The sequence below is a fragment of the Mustela lutreola genome, chromosome 5 (assembly GCF_030435805.1).
Source record: "Mustela lutreola isolate mMusLut2 chromosome 5, mMusLut2.pri, whole genome shotgun sequence".
NCBI classification, from domain to species: Eukaryota; Metazoa; Chordata; class Mammalia; order Carnivora; family Mustelidae; genus Mustela; species Mustela lutreola.
Genome location: NC_081294.1, coordinates 137,011,721 through 137,033,132, shown reverse-complemented (window position 1 = coordinate 137,033,132; position 21,412 = coordinate 137,011,721).

The following is a 21,412-nucleotide window of genomic DNA, read 5'->3' as shown; positions in this document are numbered from 1 at the left end:
ATTATGTCAGCTTGTTTTTAAAATAACTTATCTACCTTTCACATAATTCTGTTTCTGCAGAGTGACCTAAGAATTAGACAAATTCATTTCTCTCATCGTGTGCTTGGTATTGATGTTTGATTTCAAATGTTATAAAAATCAGCATTGAGTTAAGTTATTCATAACACAGCTTCTAATGAAGTATGGCTGTGACTTGAATAATAAATATCCTAGCTTTTTAATCAGGTTCATCTCAGGCTCATAATAAAACTGTATGTCGTTTCTATAATCCAGGGGAATTTTACCAAAGTCAAATTAAGACTCATAAGAGCACATTCTTAAAGTGTGAGTCATAAATCCTTAGGAAATGACGATAATTGATTTACAACAGACCAGCTATACTGAGAACTCAGCAACCCCTAAGTGATTATAACAGTTGGGCTTGGGTAAACCTGTGTGCACAACCCACTATTCTGGAACTTTTTATTTGTCAGATTGTAAAATCGAAAGATAAAACACGTGGTTAGTGGAGAACTTTCAGCAAAAACTACTGGGGATGATCATGCTTAGGGAAACACTGGCTTAAACACATTAATAAAAACATCAGACACATTTAAAAATCCATAAAGCTACCGTGTGTTTCTAAAAAGAAAAAAAAAAAGTTTTTTTGTTTTTGTTCCCTCTTTCATCTTATGGTTTCTGCCTCATTCAAGCTTTCTCGTTTTTAGAAAACTCTGGCATATGCAGTGTACTGTATCTGAAAATGACAGAGTGTGCCTCTCTGGTACAGTCTTGTCAATTACATGTGCCTTGTTTCATTAGCTACAGCTAATTATTAGCTATAGTGTTCTAGGCTATGAATTTAAATTGAGTAAAATGAGTGGTCATTTTTTATGATTTCCTTCTCGTCATTTCAAATTCATCAGACTATTTTTATTACATGTGAAAATACTGAAAGTATAATAATCCAAATCTTTCACCGCCTTATTCAGTAACTGAGTAAGTGTGCGTATTAAAGGTGACAGAGATAGATGGGATTAACTCCTTTTTTTGCTTGACAGCTTTTGCCCACAACATATGTTCAGTGCTATCAGGGTTATTACAGAGAACATGAACTAATCAGGTGGACAGTTTCACAAACAGTGCCTAGAACACATGGTGTCCTCCCGGTGTTAACAAGGAATGTCCCAATCACTTGCAAACATGGTCAAATAATGTGAAGATTTGTCATTTTTATTGTGGTTCTTAAAACTGTCATTAAAGTAATCATGCTGTCTATGAGCTTCTGGATTAACAGGTGAGACACTGGGCCATGACCCTATTTGCTATTGAGTCATGAAAGGGGAAAAAAATTATGGGCTCTGCAATATTTCCCACATTTATTTGACCATCTACCTATTTTACTTTTAAAAATAATCTGTAGCTGGGGTTTATTTTTGAGGTTTAGTTTAAGGGGAATTAATATCAGACACCCTTTTTGTGCAGAAGTTTAAAACTATTAAGACTCTTAATAGCCATCCACTTGCTAATTTCTGTCTCCATTCAGAAAAAAATGTCATCTAATCTGATTGCAAAGATCATTCAGGAGTTCTAATTCTAAAACAATTTGATGATTTTGCTCATCTAATTTTGTAAGTATTGAAATTTACTTGAAAACTGTTGTCTCCCATGTAGTAGCAAATCTATAAATGTGTGGGTGTGTGCATTCTTCTTGTCTAATTTTTAAATATCACACATTTTCTGTAAATACGTCACTGCAAGAGATCTCCTGGACAGCTAACTGAAGAACTTCATTCTTTGCTTGGGAAGAAAATCAGTGCGGAAAGATTATAGCTAAATGTTGAATTAAATGAAGTATTCCAGAGCATCTGGGTGGTTCAATCAGTTAAGCATCTACCTTCAGCTCAAGTCAGGATCCCAGCGTCCCAGGATCAAGCCCCCTATCAGGCTCCTTGCTCAGCGAGGAGTTTGCTTCTCCCTCTGCCTCTCGCCGTCTGTCTCCATCAGTCCATCCCTTTCCTTGTCCCTTGGCCAGCCATTCCCCTTGCTTATGCTCTCTCTCTCTCACTATCTCTCTGTCTCCCTCTCTGTCAAATAAATAAATGAAATCTTTTTTTTTTTTTTAATAAATAAATAAATAATGAGTGAAGTATTCTGGGAAATTATACAGAGACTGCTCCTGGAAAAAGAAGTCAGAATTTTAAGATTTCCAAGTAGAGACTCCTGTTAAGAAACTGGAGCAGTATGTAAAGGCAACAGCCAAAAAGTAAGCCCTCTGGGCTCATCATTTAATTCCACTAACTTCCCTCAGGTTTTAAAAAAGAAGCTATTTCTCTAGTAAGTGTGTGTCCTCAGGTTTATAGCTTTCTCTCACATTATTTTTTTCCTCCATTTAGCCTTCTTCCCTCAAACTGTTTATCACACTCAGCACCACAGTTCATCATTACTGAAGTAGGAAAAAAAATCTTAAAAATTAGAATTATATAAATTTGAAGTTAAAATAGATATTATCATATTACCCAATTAGCTTGGACAAAGTTTATAACACATGGCCTTCCCAGATAAAATAGAATACTATTCAAAAGTACCAGCTTTGGAGACAGAGAAGCTGTTCTGGAAATGTTGACTATAATACTTCATAGATGTGAGAATTTGCGCAACTCATTTAACTGCAATGAGCCTTAATTTTCTCATCAGGAAAACGTAGTTTAAAAAACCTATTAAATGGGGTTTAAAAGAGGACTAGAACAAAACCCATTTTGGCAAAGTATTTTGGAGGGTGGCTGACACAAAGAAAGTGCTTGGTTAAATGGCCTCCATTCTATTTATGAGACAATAATCTTGGTTCCTTCTGTGTTGAATTTTCAGGCCAAGCTCTGGGCTCCAACCTTGGAAGAAATTGTTCCTGTGAGTTCTCTGTATTTCCATCAACTAGGTTAAGTTTCCATTTTTTCATCTCCTTAATAAGAAATAGTGACCTTCTCTTTCTGGGTCATTGCTTCTCTGTGACTGGTATCAATCACTTGAATAGAGAACTACTTCAACCCTCTACCATTTTTCCCAGCCCCATTTCAAATTATCAACATTACTGCATTCAAATTCATTCTTGCTCCCCACAAAGAAGAAGTATCCCTTCCCTCAATCGGCAGTAGCTTTCTCAGACTATCTTATGGACCCTACCTTATCCCACTTCTAAAGTTATCTCACTCCTGCAATTATCTTTTCCCCTTTATCTAGAATGCCTTTTGTCTCCATCAGTCTGTCTTAATGTATGCCATCGTAAGAAAAAAAAAAAAAATCCTCCTTCAACTCAAAACCTCCTTTATTTTTTCCATTCACATCTAAGAGTCTTGAAAGTAAAAATCCTGCTGTTCCTATTTATTCATTTTATTCATTTATTAAGTATTAAAACCTTGCTTTTGAACCTACACTGTTCCCCTGATCAATAATGAACTCTTATTTATAAAGCCCAGGGGGCACTTTGCAGTCCTTATTTGTAGCATTTGAAAATGCTGATCATCCTCTCCTGAAAGTTCTCCTCTTTGAGTTTCTAACAGCATTACCCACCGCAGTTCTCCTCCTACCTCTCTGGCTATGTATTGAAATCCATGAGCTCTTCTTTTGGCTATTTCTACATTTTAATTATTCTATCTTTAGTTCTCTTTCATTCAATAAAAGAACATCAGTTGGTCTGATACACAACATGATCAAGTGGGATTTATCCCTGGGATGAAGAATGCTTCAACATATGCAATCAATAAATGTGATATATACCACATTAATAGAATGAAAGATAAAAATTATATGATCAGGGCACCTGGGTAGCTCAGTTGGTTAAGCAACTGCCTTCGGCTCAGGTTATGATCCCGTGATCCTGGGATGGAGTCCTACATCGGGCTCCCAGCTCTGCAGGAGTCTGCTTCTCCCTCTGACCTTCTCCCCTTTTATGCTCTCTCTCACTTTCTCTCTTACTTTCTCTCTCTCTCTCTCAAATAAATATATACAATCTTTTAAAAAATTATATGATCATCTCATTAGGTACAGGAAAAAAAAACTTCCTTTCATGATAAACACTCTCAATGATTAGGTAAAGAAGAATCATACATCAACATAATAAAAGAATGGTAACAGAACAAACTCACAGCTTACCTTATACTCCACATTGTAGGCCTAAAAGTTTTTCCTCTAAGATGAGAAACAAGGAAAGGATTCTCACTCTCAGTTCTAGCCAAAGCAATCATACAAGAAAATGGAATGAAAGACATTCAAAGCAGAGTTTGTTTTCAGGTGATATGATATTATATACAGAAAATTACAAATACTCCACTAAAAACTGCTAGAATCAACCAACAAATTCAGTGAAGTTGCAGGATATAAAGCCAACAAACAGAAATCAGTTGCATTTTCATATTCTAACAACAAAATAAGTTGGAAAAAAACAAAGAAAATAATCCCATTCAAACCGCATGAAAAACAGTGAAGTACTCAGGAATAAATTTAACTGAGGAATTGAAAGATCTATACACTTAAATCTAGTATTTGAAGAAGACACACAACTGAAGAAGACACAAATAAAAAAGACAGTCTGTGTTCAGAGATCCAGAGAATTACTACTATTAAAATGTCCATTCTACAGTAAGCAATCTACAGATTCACGGTCCTTTGCAACAACACTGACAGATCTTGAGGGCACTATTCTAAATGTAATGTAATAAATCAGAGAAAGACAAATACTGATGATACCACTTATTTGTGGAATAGAAAAGAACAAACTCATAGAAACAGAGAGTAAAAAGGTGATTGCCAGGGACTGGTGTTTAGGGTAAGTAGAAATGCTGGTTGAAGTGTACAAATTTCCAGTTGTAAGATAAACAAGTTCTGGGGATCTAATATACTGCATGGCAACTACAGTTAACCATACTGTATTACATACTTGGAAGTTGTTAAGAGAGTTGATCTTAAATGTTCTCTTCACAAAAGAAATTGTAATTATGTAAGGTGATGAAAGTGTTAACTAATCCTACTGCCATCACTTTACAATATATAAGCATATCAAATCATATTATATACCTTAAACACAGTGTTATATCTCAATAAAGCTGAAATGAAAATGAACAATTTTTCCCTTGAGATATGGAAGTAACATGCATTTTGTTTAGATCAATGTGTCCTAAAGGCCAACTATGCATTTTTTTTCTTCATGTGAGGTCATTCTTTATGTAGATTTGAGATCTACAGTTAATCAGTACAAATTGTCATCATTTTCAAAATTACAGCTAAGGGACTACATTCTTTTATGTATTTATGATGACTTTAAAATGGCATTTTTAAAAGTTCTACCCTTTTTACATAATCACAGAAAAAGGTCTTTCCTTATGCCAAATAGAGGGATCATTCTTGGTGTTATTAATTCATTCTGGATGTTCTTTGTTTGTGTATGTAAATATACAGATATACATAACATGGAGGACTGCAAAAAAGTTACAGTACACTTGAGGGAAAGGTAAAAACTGTGTAAATATCACATATGTTGTCTACTCAGTGTTCCCCCAAAAGTTGGATGTTTGCTTTATCCTTCATCTATTACATATTGCCCAATTTCTCTATATCATTTAGACTTTTTCCTTATAACTAGGAGACTTATATACTACATGGAAATCAGAGCTTAAATTTTATTGTATTGTCCAAACAGTAAAACTTCTTTCAGAGGTGTTATCTTTACCATTACTTTAAATATCCTTAAAAGGGCACCTGAATGGCTCAGTGGGTTAAAGCCTCTGCCTTCAGCTCAGGTCATGATCTCAGGGTCTTGGGATGGAGCCCCACATTGGGCTCTCTGCTCGGCAGGGAGCCTGATTCCCCTTCTTTCTCTGTCTGCCTCTCTGCCTACTTGTGATCTCTCTCTCTGTCAAATAAATAAATAAAATCTTTAAAATAAATAAATAAATAGCCTTCAACATACTTCACAAAGGTATTACCTGTGTTTTATAATCACAGCATACTGTAAATTACAGCAGACACATTTTTAGATCAAGGTCATGAGACTAGAGAGTGTTTCATGGGTAAGCCTTTATCAGATATAGCTTAGTTTTGCAATTTCCACTAAAATAAATTAAAAGCTCATAGTTCCCCAAATTCATAAACTAAATTATTTAGCTATAAGAAACTTAATACATATCATAATTTGAAAATCTATTCTTTTTTTCCTGGAAGAGTATGCCAGAGCAGCAGGCATCTTAGGACATATGAATAATTATTTTCAAAATACATTTTAAGTTCTAAACTAAAAACTGGGCAAAGAATATATACAGCAGGTAACAAAGGAATACAAATAGCTTATTAATATTAAAAAAATAATCAACTTCACAAAATAATCAAAGAAATGTCAATCTAAATAAAAGAGCCAACATGTTGCTAAGATTTTGGGAAATATGCAATCCTATACAAGACTGGTGTAACTTAAATTGGTAAGAACTTCCATGCAGAGGAATTTGACAATAATTCAAAGAAAAACAAAAATAAAAGTGTTCTTTTTTATTCTGAAATACAGCATATTAGAACTGATCCCAAGAAATCACGTTAGCGAAATTTTACTTTCAAATAGTTTCAGTCAAATTAGTTTGAAGTAATACAGCATTACAGCCATTTTTTTAAATGTCATAAGAGAATAAATAATGCCATTAGAAATACTTTATGATATGTATTTAGGGTAAAAAAGAAGACTGAAATTGTATATATAATATGGTACTAGTATGGAGCCAATATGTTTTTTTAGCTAAAACCCCAGTTCAGAATTAGACAAATGAGTTCCAGTTTGGGCTGGAACATTTAGTGGTTGTCTAACCTTTGGGATGTTATTCCAACCTTTCTAAAATCTATAGAGTGAAATATCCAAATTTCCAGGGCTTTTGCAAGACTTCAATGAGAAAATCCATATTAAGCTTTTAGCACAATACATGAGTGCTATAAATATTCAGTATATGTTACTTATTATCATATTTCTTATTATATATTTCTTTTGTGTCATATTTTATATTACCTATTTTATACGTATAAAATATTTATACAGTAAATCTAATATGTTTATGATCAGACATTCATCAAAATTTTTCAAGTGACGGTTTCTCAGTAGTGGGTTGTAAGTAGTTATTTTGTATATTTCTGGATTTTTCTTCAGTGAATCAGCTTTTATAATAAGAACAAAATGAAACTGCATAGGTCAGGTTAGGCTAGGCATCGGAGAAGTAATACCCAAACCCCCAAAGCTCAGGGGCTTCTCACTTCTGCAGAGCCTACATGCATCACATGGCCCTCTGGGAAACCACGTGCCAAGCAGTGATGACAGCCTGTCTACATCATAAAAGTACATGTGCCCTCCACTGCACCACAGAAAGGAAGTGAGCTGGAGAACTCTCCGGGAATTTTCACTGCCTCTGCCAAAGGTGATACATGCTTTTCCCACTTCTAATCCATTGGCCAAACCAATTATTTGTTTGGCCCTTCCAATCTGCAAAAAGGCTGGAAAGCATGGGGAAACACATAGGTGTGGGATAAAAATTAAATGTCTCTCCCACAAAAAGTGTAACTACATGAAAAGTAAACAGATTTTACTAAATCTGAAGTACATTTTATGAGTTCACTTGGCAACTTTGATTTTTCTAATAACCTTCAAAGAGAATATAAATTAAGCATCTCTTTAACTTTTTCTGTAGATAGGACTTCCTTAACAGCTCTTAAGGAAGACAGCCAAGTCAGTTAAACTGGCACCCAAGAGAGAATTTTCTAGGACTGGCCTCCTGCTAACTTGTGGTCTGATACCAAAATAGAAGTCAATAAACACCTCTGGCCTCAGTTTCCTTCTTTGTAAAAGAGGCGATTGAATATGTTTCTTTATAATGCCCTATCCAGCTAAACCCATGCTGTCTTCTTAAATCAACAGTCCTGGCAGGTGACAGCTTTATTTTCACTCCGGAGTTCAAATTACTTAAGCCATCACATCTTTTTATTGGTAACATTAGTGTCATAAACCTAAATTAACCATCATGTGATATTTATTTTTGTAGCTTTCTCGTGGAATTCTTGGTACCATGAAGACAAGTAAGTGCACAGGATGAATTACAATTCCATGTCAACTTAGCTCTTCTCAGCAAATCATGCTTCTTAGAATGTGTGTGTGTCAGGAGTGTGTTTCAGTAGCTGATACAAACACCTCCAAGACAAGAATGGTTGTAGTCATTCTAAAGATAGATGAAACATACCCAAGTTCACAGTTAGGAAATAATTATGCTGGGTTTTGAACTAACTCAGGTTCTCAATGTCATTTTTGTACATAACCTTCCCACAACAAAGATGGGACTACAGAGGACCCACACTTTTACTATGTCAGGGTTCTTTTGGGTTGGACCTGAGAACTAAATCGACATAAGACAGGCTGTACGATCTATCAACAGGAAAAGTACACAAATGTATTAAATACAAGCTTTACTTGACATCAGAGCCTTCATAAGGAATTGAAACACAAAGACATGGCAAAGCCTACTTGCTTTTATATGAGGTTGAGAAAGGAGAGGCAACTGAGGAAACACAATTGATAAGCTCCAGGAAAATATTTTAACAAGCTCTTTTGTATAAAGTGCTCTCTGTCTCAACTTCTTGTTCTTGGTCATTAGAAGGTTATTAGAATGGTATGTGGAAGACATCTGTCATATAGCAAATTTACCTTCTGCTTTCAAGTAGGAGGAGGAAGTTGTTTTTCTTTTATTTGCTGTTTTTCCAGTGCCTTTATCTCAAAATAATCAATAAGCCAGATTGACATATTTGGGGTATATTCTGACATATTTGGGGTATATTCTGAACTCCTTATGGACCAGGTCAGAACAACTGTTTCATTGTAATTAAAACAGAGATCTGGGAGCTCCTTTAACCATTCTGGGAAAAACAGCCATGTTACCACGGACAACGTCACTTAGAAAAAACTGCAAAGGGAAATAGTAACAATGCCTACTCTTCCAGTTTATTTTGCTTTTCAGCAAATGGGTTTATTATACAAAAAAAAGTGCAGCATTATATATATCTTCTTTAAGGATAGGGGCTGTATCAGTATCACTCACTGTTCACAAAAGCAATTAGCGCTTAGCATCTTAAGACCCATTTGAAGGAATGAAATCATGCAGGTTTTCCTCCAAATTTTCCCAGCATTACACAGAGTACTTTCTAGTAAACAACTGAATTTTTATATAATAAATTCTAAATATAGTTTTCTGATGTGAAATGTATGCTTCTGTCACTAAAGGCAGAGAGAAAAACTAAAACTATGGAAGCATCATGCAAAGTTGTACTGCTCTTAGGCATATAAAAAAGCAAATCCATCCACTAATTAAATGAAAAATATCCTCCTCTGAGGGGATGCAGACTGTAATACTGGCAAAGATGCCTATGTTAAATGACTATTGGATGTCACATAAGATCACTGTTTTTGAATGCTGAAAATCATACTCCTCTACACCCTACTAAACATTTGGATAGAATTAATGCTCATCTTATAAATAGTTCTGGGTTTAAGCTTGGTAGGTATGGGCAGGAAATATTTGGTAAAAACTATTTTCGACACCTCCAAAAGTATAGACCATGGAAGAAGTCTTTTCTTTTAAATGACCTGTTATTGTGAGTCATGATACAGACCATGAAATGTACACCACAATCAGTACCAATGAAGCAATTACATGCTAACCAAGCCAGGTGTTCTCCAGTAAATTATAAAGGATTATGTCTGAACGTCAGTCCGTACACGATTTGTTTTAGACAACAATATGCCCTTTCTGATACTAATTTAGTACTGAACAAATGATGAAATTCAGAAGATGATAAAACCAAAGCCATTTAATTTACATTTTTTAGGAACTAGGCAAAACAACAGACAACAACAAAGACGGTGACACTTAAGAGAGTGTGAAATGAGCAGTAAATGATGCCAGCATTTCTTCACCATCATGATCATTCTGATAAGTACAATTTCCGTAATTTCAGTTGGTTTGATCAAGTGATGTGCATCAGTAATACAGTGTTATCTAACATGGTTTCAACGTGTACGTTAAGTTCTAGAGCAAAACTTCTCATTTAATATGTAAGATAAGGTTTCTTAAGAAGATTGATCTGTGATGTAAATGTTTCAGTCATCTGGAGTTTGAATCTCAATATGAGCAATTTTCTCCACTGTTATCAGTGATGGAAATCAATAATAGTTTTGGGCAATATACAAACTACATTTGGCATGTAAAGGAATATGTTTCTAAGTGGTCTATAACTGAGAAGTAAACTGAGAATCCATTTTCTGCTATTTTTCAAGTTAATATTCAACCTTCCATGTATTTAATGTGGCATGAATACTGAACTTAATATCTTTAGTGAGAAATCTCTTCATAATTTCAGATTAATGCTTAATCTAAAAATAAGCATAAATGCCTCATAGAGTCACGATGCATTTGCTGACAGTCTCAATAGCCTATGAAAATGAATTATAATTTTCTAAGTTAAAAGAAATCAGAAAAAACAACATCTGGATTTGGGACTGAATCAAGCTATACATCACCAAGCGGAAACATACATCAGTGAAAACTTGCATATAATTTCATCCCTCTTCATGATTTATTACTTTTAAAAATCACATTTTATTTTACTAAATTGTGATAAACTTTGCTTTTCCCTGAACTTTATGTAAAACTGGTAGTCCTCAATTTGGAGGAAAAGAGAAATGGAAGTAGTTTGGTTAAAAGTACTACCAGTTTCTTTGAGCTCCTTTAAAAAAAAAAAAAAAGTGTTATTTTTAGCAAAATATAGTTAAATGCCCTTTCTAACTCATCACCCTGGTAACTAACTTTCCGCATTTAATATGTTCACTCAATTCCCTGAGCTAGAGTTTACCAATTCTCTTAGATTCTTCTTGAAACTTCCATTCACCTGACAAGTTTAAGACAATAATCAGAATCTGATTAATGTTTCCTTGTACGGAAAAAAAACAAGGAAAGCATGCTGCTCAAGGTGGTTGAATCATTCCTTCTGAGAAGACAATCAGGTTTGAAAAGAAAAGAGAAAATAGCAGAATCTCTGTGTCTAGTCTATGAAGTGATCCCTCCCTGTTAATTAGCCCAAAGTGTGTTCAATTTAATCTTTTCAAGGTGTGTTGACAATGTGAATTATTTTACTGATAAGGAGGAATACTTCCACAAAACATACCATTTCTAATTTAATAAACAACCATTTGCAGAAAACAAATTTTATCAAATCAAATAATCCTCACATTATCTAACTACCCCAAAAAGCAACACTGAGCATGTTATTATTAATGATGTTAATATATCAAAAGACCCTCCAGGCTGCTGCTGGAAAAACGTTTGGTGACCACAGCTTCCATTTTTCTCCTACTAGGACAGCTAATTGAACTGTTTTTAAAGTCAATGCCAAGGAAGTGCTCATGTTATCACATTACCTTTTATTCTAAGAACTCACCACAGGGTCCCAGGGATTTTTTTATAACAAAAAGCATCCTGAGATGACTCTGACCAAAAAGACAAAGACCACAGCCATGCAAACATCATAGGACCAACAACTCTGGATCACCACAACTTCCATGTTTTTGAAGAATATGTTCCCATTATAGTAAGTGGGCAATGAGGTAGATTTCTAGTGGTCAAATATATTCACCTTCTTTCTCAAACAACAACAACAACAAAACAAAACAGAAAACCTAAACACTTTGTTTTGTTACTTGAGAAAGAAAACATAGGAAAGAAAAAAAAGAGAAAACTGAACTAAAATTAATTTTCCTTATTTAGCTTTCTTCTAACAGTCAAAACAAGTTGAAAGCTTTTCTGTTCAACGTGAGAATGCTTTTGCTTCTAACACGGAGAGGGAATTTCTTGCTCTTTTTTCCCTCTCCCTTTACAGAACACTGACTCTGGGCTGCCTCTCAGCTTCTGCTTGCTGCACTCAGGCAATGACCTACACAAATCCAAGGTTAGGCTAGCAGGCTGGACAGAAGCTAACCTCCTGTCCAACCACAGAGTGGGATTCCCCATTGTTTCATTCCCCAGACCATCCTGGCCCTGCATTACATTCTTTCAGATCAACATAATCTGTTTCTAGGACTTTTATTTTTTATATCTTAAGCTTCTCTCCTCCTGACTTTGACGCAGAGTTATAATCTTCACTCACTGCTTACTCTTTTCCCATGCTCAGAAGAAAGTGACAATAGAGTCCCCCAAGATTCCACCGTTGAAAGGACAGAAAAAAAGGGAACAGGTGGGATCCAACTTAAAGCCCATGTAGTGTTCACAAGACAAAGAGAACGCAAGTCTCTTGCTACTAGTAGGCGTCGCTTCCCTCAGGCACTTTGGCAAAAAAAATGAAGAAATAAATAGACTATGAAAAAAATCTTTGCAGAGGGGAGGAAGCGAGGAAAATCTTTTGCATTTTTGCTATCCACATATTTCATGGCAATTGATTTGGCTTTGTCCCTGAAAAAGCTTTCCCTATAGCAGACAAGAAGCTTTTGGTGTTTTCTTTGTTCAAGGTTAACTTTTTACAAGTCTGATTTCCTCCTACTCACCTAGCTCTGCCACAAGCTTTGGCATATAAAGCATTCCAGAGCAAAATAAAATGAAACGAAATGAAATAAAGCTTCTATTGTCTGCTCCCAAGCTTGCCTTATTGGCATTTTAAAGCAGTATTCAACTCTTCTATACATGTAATTTTCCATCAGTTATTCCGCCCCAGGGTAGAACACCAAGCGCAAAGGAAAGAAAGAGGAGACAAGTTGGCCTGGAATCATCTCTCTCTTAATATCAGTCAAGGTGCACTTATATGAGCGTCCCTTCCTCCTTATACTTTGAGGACTTTTTTTTTTTTTTCCTCCTTCTGCAAACCTGACATGAAGCCAAAAACTCCCAGTGAGGAAATATTTTCGTTTAACTGTGCAAAGGTCAGACAAAAATGTGCTAAGGGCATTTTATTTTTCAACGCATATTAATCTCGGTTTTGCTCCCCCACAGAGACTCTTGAAAAGCAGTGGGAGTCAGCGCAGGGCCTTAATGCAGATTTCTGGCAGACACAGTTCAAGGTTCCGTGGGGCTGCAATGACACGGGTGGTCAAGGATGGAATTGCACAGCTCAGAGACCTTAACTAGCTTCCTTGCTGCTATTTTCCTCTTAAGGAATATTCTCAGTCTTTGGAAGGATTCTGTTAAGTGGTTAAATTTCAGTCAGAAGCCATCGCTAACATTAGCCCAATATGAATGCTCCAAAGCAACTCTATAGTTTGCATCAGTGAAACCTGATGAAAAAATTAATGAACATAAGAATGATGGATGAAATGCCCAGGGAAGAAGATGTTTATGGTTTTTGTCTTTTAATTGAAAAAAAAAAAAATTCTTTGAAAGCCATCTTCTTTCTTTTCTGGGATAAGAACAAGGATGTGCCATAATCTTTTGACAAAACTAATTGTGGCATTTTCTCTGTTTTTCACACTTGCCTCAGATACATCTTCCTACAAAGGTTCTCAACATATCCTTACTTTCCCTATCACAGCAAAAATCTACTTTCTGTTTTTCATATCAGACCTATTACTGTGTCTTGTTTTACCTCTATTATCTGAAGGCTTCTTTCATTTAAAACCAGTTACTTCCTTTATTATCCGCAAAAGGGAATTTGGTTGTACACTCCAATGATTAAACTGCCAAACCCAAAGAACAGTTTCCAGTCACCACTGGTTGAGCATAGGTCCTGGACAGAAATCCAACAATAAGCACTTTAGCAAATTAAAACGCTGTGCAGGTATCTGACAACGGAAGAATTACTTCAGTACTGCTACAAAACAGTTTGTTTGCAAAATATTTTTAACTAAACAGTCTCCCACTACCTTCCAGCTACTTCAAGCAAATTCACCCACCTGGTACTGGGGAGAGGTGTACGAACAGACGCTAGTACTAAGATGCACACACTTAGACTTAGGGTGATTACTAAAGACTCCAGATACATTTGAACAAGAATTCTACTTTCAGCGAGCTGCATTCTCATAATGAAAATGGAAATACATTTTAGTGCTCTGAGGTTATGCTGTTTCCACATCACATGCAAAGCTGCTTTTTAAAATCTTAGATAAAACTTTTAGATTAACAGCTACTATGTGCAGTCTAGCCCTAAGGCAAAGAAGGATGGAAAGATTAGGATTTCCGTTTTATTTAAAGCTTGCTGTTAAATCATGGAAGCCAACTGAGCTCTAGAAGGGAAAGTCAGAAAAGAACAGAGCAAGAAAAGTAAGCGCTTTAAATTGATATCCCTTCAAAAATTTCCCTAAACCTGCTTTTATCAGACATCAAAAGTAGTTGAAGTACATTTACTAAGTTGTTTTTATTCTAGTATTTGGAGTATATTGAAGTCTTTCAAGTGGTAGTTGAATAAAACATACTTAAAAGAAGTTGCCAGGGTGCATATCTGAAAAAGAAAAAAGGCTTCTGAAATAAGTGATATTGAACTACTATACATCACTTCTACTTTATCTTAAGAAACACTTTAAATTCACAGTTCAATTTTGCCCCTAGGACAGAAACATGTCCACATGTGGATTTTAAGTTTTGATTCTGTCCCTTATAGAAGAAATTTCATATTTTATTATCATTACTATAAGCTCTAGCAATAAATATATATTAAGAAAGTATAGTTTTCTAAATTCTTTTATCTTCTAAGTGCTAATATAAAAAGGAAAAAATACATAAGTGAGACTAGTCTTCCCTAGTTAAAATGAAATGTTCAAGTGTGACAAGTTACATAGACAGGCTTCTTTCCATGTATCCCGGCCTCCAGAATTGGAAATGACTTTGTACAACAGTGAGATCTGAAGTCTACCATGATTTCTTCTTTTAAATGACTTCCTTTTTTGTTGTTACATTTAATATATAAAGATGATGCTTGCTATCTTAGAATAAATCGTATCTCTCAATACTTATTTATGTATGTATATATTTATGCCTTTAAGCTGAATTTTAAGAGTTGATTAATGATCCTTAGAAGTCAGGGATTTGTAAGAAAAATACAAAAGCTTAAGCAAACCTCATGCATTGAAACAACTTATTTAATAATCCTGAATTATTGCTATTGTTGTCAATATAATACCAGGTTATTTATCTGGCTAGCTTTAATTTTTAATGTTGAATGAATGTGTCCAATGACTAGAACAACAGGAATATGTTGAACTGTAGATCTGGATTTTTTTCCTGTCCTTTCTCTATCAATAGAAACCAGAAGTGATTTTAGCATGTATAATTTTTTATGTAGTGCAAGGATTTTCCCCAATGTTTTGCAGCAGACTGCTAAGTTGCTTGACCTGCCTGAGTGTGTCTCACTTGGCTAGATATGGCCTGTCAAATCCATCACATGCTGATTGGAATAGATTACTGAGTTGATAGAGCACTAGGATTAGGCCTATCTTTCTACAAGAGACTCTGTAATCATGATGAGATGTTAGCGTTGCCTGTAAGCTCAAAAGAAACAAACCACACTGCACACAAGGATCAACTTGAGCTTTTTGTTATGCAACAGACACTGAAAAACAATACTAGTCAGGACCTGTACCACTAAGCCCAGTGAACATCAGAATGGTATTTCAGCACTCATAAAACATACAGTTAGAACATTTTAACAAAAATAATAAATTTACTTGGAAGGCTTCCAAATAAATTGTATCTCTTCTTGAAACAATGGGTCTGCTTAATTGAAATTCAATGTTTTTTCTGGCTTTATATAGAAAACATAGTACGTTTTAAGGCAATATTCTAATTTGACTTAAAATATAAATTATTCTACTCACAAGAATGAATACGTAAATATGGGAAAGCATATTATATAACTATATAATTTTTGTGAACTTGGGCTTAGGAAAACCAATATTCTTGGGATTTCACCAGGTTAAAAAAACAATGCCAGAAACTTTTCATAAAACCAGGCTTCTTGAATGTTTTAATACAGGATGCAGATATAGTTCCCTTTAAGGATATATTGCTTATATAAATTGTACCAACACTGAAATGCATGACATGGAGGATTTAAAATACACTTTCCCTGAACTATCATTAATGTAGCATTTTTCTTCTTTGACCTCTACAAGACTGAGGTTTGTTTTTTTTTTTTTTTCCAGTTCATAAATGAAGCAGGACCACTTTTTACAATAAATTCAGTTACTCAGCAAGGCCTTTGTGCCCTAATAGGTGAAATATGGTAAGTTTATATAGACATCTGGCCTCTGAAAGGTATAGAACATTACTAGTAAGTAACATCTCCTTGCCCAATGTATTCTGATGACGGTAAAAAGAAAATTTTATTTTCCATACTGTCAGAACCATGGCATACACCATACAAAGGGGCTATCCTAAGCACAGGATTACCTAACTGCATTTATTTTTAACACAAGAACCCTGATTTTCCTACTCACTCAAAGAACAGCCACTTTTCTTATGGAGTAGAAATGTGAAAGCTTTGGGCATTATAAAATGAAATGCATTTTTCACAATCACCCATGGTCTGCAATTTCTAAATTTTAACATTTTGACATCATAGATAATGTGAAGTATAATAAACAATACCTAGTTTGGAGTCTGCTGGATATATTGTAGGAGCTTTGCATACATGTTTTCAAAATTATTCTTCCTCAAGTGGTGTTTGTGTGTGTGTGTGTGTGTGTGTGTTTTAGGTAGACACATTATCTTTATTTCATAAATTGGGCAAACAAGGCTTAGAACACTTGTCTACAATCACAACTGATACAAAGGAGCCACAATTCAATTCCAAATCAGTTCAGTTGAATTTAATTAGAAGAAAAGAGCCAGATTAGAAAAGTTACAATGCTTTTCTTGATGCACTCAGAGCCACTATTTTTGTATGTGGCTATATGAGACTGTCCGATAGGCATTACTGAAAAAAAGAGAATGGCATCATCCTTAGCTAAAGATCTGGTCATGCCCCACTTTGTACACATACTATATTGAGACTGACTTCATGTTAATTGATCCCTTAAAATCTAAGACTAAACTATGCCTTTCAAAAGACTGGGGTTGTGTTTTACTCATTTTTGTACCCCCATACCTAACAGAATACCTGGTTTACAGAAAAAAAAAGTTACACAAATACATATATGATTCATTGCATAAAAGACTACTGCTTAATCTTAAAAAAACTGCGAAAGAGAAACTCCACAAAAATCCAATCCAAAATTATTTATAAACATTCTGTTTGTTATAATAAAAATCTGGTATTATTTCTAGAACTGTTAATAACAAATCAGCCACAAATAAGTGATCACAGTGCTTATTGGTTTGCCAGGTATATGACACCTCTCCTCTAACACCAAGTAGTGTTCTATCGCTGAATTTTGTTTCCTGGGATTATCTCTGAAGAATATAACAGAATAACAATCAGTTGAGAACCTTCATGGATTCAAGAATTCACTTATTCACTCACTCCACACACACATACTTACTGGATACTCCCTGGGTAATAGGTGTTAAGGATACAAATACAAACAAATTACGGTCCCTACTAATTATAAGCTCACAGTTTAACCATTGCTAAATGTTGCATAAGACCATAATGCAATGCTATAAATGGTACAGAAGTGAGTTGAGTGCTAAAGAAGAATGGAAAAGAGAATAATCAGAGAAGATGTGTGAACTGGGTCTTCTGAGAAGAATGGGAGGTTGTCCAAAGAGAAGAGAAGATTAGGGTATTCTAGGAATGAAGTTAATGACACTGATGGCTATCCTCACAGGAGGGCCCAGGAGCCTGATGGATAGGTGTGGACACATCCCAACATAGTTGGGATGATACTGTGTGCAATTTGTATGAACTAGTCCAGGCCAAACTCTAATGCCCGATCCCTATCTGCTCCTTACCTTGCTTTCCTCTAGATTTCAAAATTTTCATTTCTCTTAAAACAGCTTCTGATTCTGTCAGCTTCCATTACTGATGTCTCTGCAATTCTACTGCGTCAAAAATCTCTTGACTATGGATTAAAAACTGACCTATTACCATGCAAGTCAGTATTGTGTACAACACTCTGCTGGACAACGTCTTTGTTCAATTCCATGTAACAGGCAGTCTTAACTGGTCTTAGATAAGCCATGTCCCTTTCTGGACCTTCGTTTTGTTATCTTAAAAAATCATTTGTTCCAACTTTTTGCTCAAATGTTACCTTTTCAGGGTGCGTGGATGGCTTAGTTGTTAAGCGTCTGCCTTCAGCTCAGGTCATAATCTCAGAGTCCTGAGAGAGAGCCCAGCATTGGGCTCCCTGCTCGGCAGGAAGCCTGCTTCTCCCTCTCCTACTCCCCCTGATTGTGTTCCCTCTTTCACTGTGTCTCTCTGTCAAATGAATAAATTTTTTAAAAATCTTAAAAAAAAAAAAGTTACCTTTTCAATGAGGCTTATCCTGAAAACTATATTCAAAACGGGGAACTGTCATTGCCCTCCACTCTCAATATACACACTCCTAATTCCTTACCTTGTTCTATTTTTAGAAAAAAAGATTTCCCTAGCACCTATTACCTTTTAACATTCCATACTCAATATAATTTACTTACATATTATTATATACTAAAGAATATATCTTCATCCAAAGAGAGATCTGGCCTTTGGCATCAGTTCCTGGGAAATAATCTCTAAACCCTTAGAGTATTCTGCCTCATAAGTGTATTTGTTTGCCTGTGGTTTCTATGCCATGCCAGAAGTACAACAATGTGATTCAGAGTGAGAACTTTGAATCACAGTACCAGTTGAGTCTCTATATGGGCGAGGGACTGAGGTTAGCAATGTGGGCAGTTGACCAGGTCTATGCAAAGGGACTCCCTTAAAGGCTCTGGACACCAAATCTCAAATGAGCTTCCCTAGTTGGCATAACTCTGTGCTTATTACTACAGATCACTGCCAGGAGCTGTTAACCCTGGCCATGACTCCAGTGGGAGAGGCAACCGGAAAATCCACATCCAGAACCCTCCTGGGCTCTGCCCCATGCATCATCTTCCTTTGGCTGATTATTATTTTATTTTTTTAAGTATTTATTCATGTATTTATTAAGAGAGAGAGAGAGCACAAGCAGGGCAAGTGGCAGAGGGAGAGGGAGAGCAAGGAGCCTAAAACGGGGCTTGATCCCAGGACGCTGGGATCATGACTTGAGCCGAAGGCAAACACTTAGCCCTCTGAACCACTGAACCACCTAGGAGTCCTCCCTTGGCTAATTTAAATCTGTAATGAGCCATAACCATGAGTATAACAGCTTTCAGTGAGTTCTGTGAGCTCCTCTAGTGACTTATCAAATCTGAGGGTATCCTGATACCCCCAAACTTGCAACTGGCATCAGAGGTGAGGGTGGTCCTATGAACTGCTCTCTAACTTTACAGTGAGTTTCATGTGTTATCATCAGTGCCCCTCACAAGAATGTAAACTACATAAAGGCAGGGATCTTTCTATGTGTTGTTCACTCATCTATCCCAAACAATTAGAAGAGGGCTTGCAGAGAAGAGCTGTTCTACAAATATTTGTTGAATGACTGAATTGAATGTACTGTACTAGCTGACTTCTGCCCTATGTTTAGCTGTATTATTAAATGACACAGAATTTTACGATACTGGCACATTACATCATCCAGTTTCCCATTTAAATTTTATTTTAAAATAGAGAAATGCAAAATGGATAAGAGACTTCTTCGAATATTTTTGGAGAATGTAGGCAGTTACAAAGGAGGCTTCTGAATTTTCCAATATTTACAGAAGCTGGACAAAAACAGTGAGCTTGAGAGAAGGCTCAATGCTCTTTGAGTCACCTTTGTCTAACTTGATGCTAGGTCAATCTTTTTCCACATCTGAATCATAATAAATGAGCATGAATAATTATATAATTGTCAACAGGCAGAAAGATCTACAAAGAGAGGATCAGAGAAAAGTAAGCAGGCACAGGCAGGACCACGTCACTCCAAAACCTAAACAAATGTTACTACCCAGATAGGCCACTTTTCCCAAGGAAGGCAGATGCTTTGGACCTTTTGATAGTTTTAAATTGCCTTTCTTTGTGCAGGGATTTAGCTAAGCAGCTCTATAGAATTTCAAAAGAGGAAATGTGAACTTAAAGCCCAAATCAAAGATGATTCACTTGTCTTGGTCTATTGATTTCATATGTTCATAGAAAGGAGATTTTTTTTTTTCAAAGCTGTTAATCTTGTTCATATTACATCAATAGTGTAAAGGCTGAGAGAGCACCAGGGATGTTTAGAAGCCAATTCTATGACATCTCAATTACTCTGCCTAATAAAATGTCACAACATGTGTGCTTCTATGTGACCCCTGACCTCAGCACTGCTGAGTCCATCTGTTTTCAGGAACATCTAAAACAATTTCCAAACATCTATGCTTTCAATAATAATTTTAATGAATTATTTAGATAACTTATAGAGATAGAAACATTCTAATTTGGCTACCACCACTATCTACACATGACTATGGTCCACAACTAAAGACAGTGCATCTTTCTTTCATCTGACATGCCTGTTCAAACTTTGTGTTCAACTCCTTTGGTAATAATACTAATTTGGACCTTATCGCCAAGGCTAACATAAAAAATACATATCCTTTTTTTAAAAAGTCAACTTTCTATCTCATTATTCCTATCCACTAAAAATCCTTCTGGTTTTATGTTCTTATAATTCTTTTATTTGTGAGCCCTCTACTCAATTTACACTGCCATTGTGTTTTTTTCTGGAAATCTTTGATTCACATCTGCCTGAATTATTGCCACAGGACCACATTATTGTGACACAGATGTCTTGAGTCTGGTTCTTTCAAGTGTAGCCATTTTGGCAGCTGTGAAGTTTTACTGTTATTACTCAGATATAGAGGTTTGGGCATAAAACATTTTAGGTTTTCTCAGTAAACACAATTAGCCAACAAGTGGAAATCAACTCTCAGTGAGAGATGCAATGACTAGGAACACAGATAGCATGTAGCATTTTGGCAGAAATGTGGCATGTCCAATCATAGGAGACCAGTGAAATAACTGGTTATCTTGATACTCATGAGCCCAATTGGAAGGCAACAAGGCAGACAATGGGCAATGAACCAGAAAATGAAGAAAGGACACGGTAACACAGCTGACAGAGAAATCAGCCATTTCTTCCACATCCAAAGATCTGCAAACCATTTTACCTGCCATTAAACCCAATGAGGCTTTGGAGATGGCCTAGGGGTATGGATTGCTAGATAATTCTCTGTTGAGGGCAGGTATTAACAATGCGGGGGTAGGGGAGATTTTCATTCGAAAACAGTTCTGATTGAAGTAAAGTAACTTCCAGAACATCAAATGCAAAAATATTCATGGAAAACTCCCTGGTGCACACTGTTTCTGG